The sequence below is a fragment of the Trichechus manatus genome, unplaced genomic scaffold (genome assembly GCF_000243295.1).
Source record: "Trichechus manatus latirostris isolate Lorelei unplaced genomic scaffold, TriManLat1.0 scaffold00209, whole genome shotgun sequence".
In the NCBI taxonomy this organism is placed as follows: domain Eukaryota; kingdom Metazoa; phylum Chordata; class Mammalia; order Sirenia; family Trichechidae; genus Trichechus; species Trichechus manatus.
Genome location: NW_004444145.1, coordinates 1,889,669 through 1,891,167, shown reverse-complemented (window position 1 = coordinate 1,891,167; position 1,499 = coordinate 1,889,669). Strand labels below are relative to the sequence as shown.

The 1,499-nt window shown below is 40.7% G+C and overlaps 1 protein-coding gene across 1 annotated transcript in view; it reads left to right on the top strand.

The window, feature by feature from the left end:
• The window catches only part of FAM186A (family with sequence similarity 186 member A), a 110,384-nt gene that overhangs the window by 30,790 nt on the left and 78,095 nt on the right, over positions 1–1,499 (top strand). The gene's annotated exons all lie outside the window — the stretch shown is intronic.

Below are 1,499 nucleotides of genomic sequence, written 5' to 3'. Positions count from 1 at the left end.
TGTGTGTGTGTGTGTGTGTGTGTGTGTGTGTGTGTGTGTGTGTGTAGTGTGTGTATTTGTTAAAGGGAATTGGTTTATGCAATTGTGGGGTTGTGGGGTCTAGTTAAGCAGTCTCTGTAAGTTTGTGTCTCTGCGTCTGATGCTGGAGCTTCTAGTCCACAGCGCAGGCAATCAGGAAGGACAGATCACCAGTAGGCTGGAACTCCACCGCTATGACTGAAACCAGTGTCTGTTCTTAGACCTTGGAAACAAGGATATCCTGCAGAAGCTGGGGCCTTTTGTCATGAAGCTAAATACACACACCTGGCCCAGGAGTCAGAAAAAAAAGTAAGGAGAATCAAAGGAATGTAGAGCAATTGCAGGTCCAGATGCTACTGCTTCATGCCAAATGTATAGGCTTCATACCAGGAGGTAAGGAGTCCTGGTGGTGCAACAGTTTAGTGGTCAGCTAACCAAAAGGTTGGCAGTTTGAACCTACCAGCTCCTCTGTGGGAAAAAGACCTGGCAGTCTGCTTCTGTAAAGATTACAGCCAAGAAAATCCCATGGGGTAGTTCAACTCTGTCACGTGGGGTCACTACAAGTCAGAATCAACATAATGGCACACAACAAGAAGCCCGGAGGTAAGTCAGCAGATCAGTAACAATGTGTGTCAGCTACAAAATGGCTTCTTCATTCCTTCTAACTTCCAAATCTTGCAAGAATCTCTCTTGTAGTCCATCCTAACAGGAAACATAAAACAAAGGGGATTCTGGGAAATGTAGTTCAGCCTAGCCAAGTTTAGACATTTCAAAGCTATCAAAGAACTCTTTGCCTAACCCAAGGTCATGAAGATTTTTTCCTATGTTTAATATCTTAATTTAGGTCTACGATCAATTTTGAGTTAATTTTTTTTTTTTTTTTTTTTGGTGAATGTTCAGAGGTAGGGGCCTAACATCATTTTTTCTGCATGAGAGTATTCAGTTATCGAAACACCATTTGTTGAAAAGACTACCCTTTCCACCACTGAATTGCCTTAGAAGCTTTCTTGAAATCAGCTGACCATAAATTTAATTGTTTAATTCTGGACTCTCAATTCTGTGAGTGTAATTTGTCTTTTTGTCGTTGAGGTTTTTCAGTGTCTTGTAGATTTTAGAGATTAGATGCTGATCGGATTTGTCAGAGCCAAAATTTTTTTTCCCAGTCAGCAGGTTGTCTTTTGACTCTTTTGGTGAAGTCTTTTGAGGAGCATAAGTGTTTGATTTTTAGGAGCTTGATCTTTAGGAGCTCCCAGTTATCTAGTCCCTCTTCTGGTGCTTGTGCATTGTTACTTATGGTTCGTATTCTGTTTATGCCATATATTAAGGCTCCTAGCGTTGTCCCTATATTTCTTGCACGATCTTTATCATTTTTGATTTTGTATTAAGTCTTTAATCCACTTTGAGTTAGTTTTTGTGCATGGTGCGAGGTATGGGTCTTGTTTCATTTTTTTGCAGATGGATATCCAGTTATGCCAGCACCA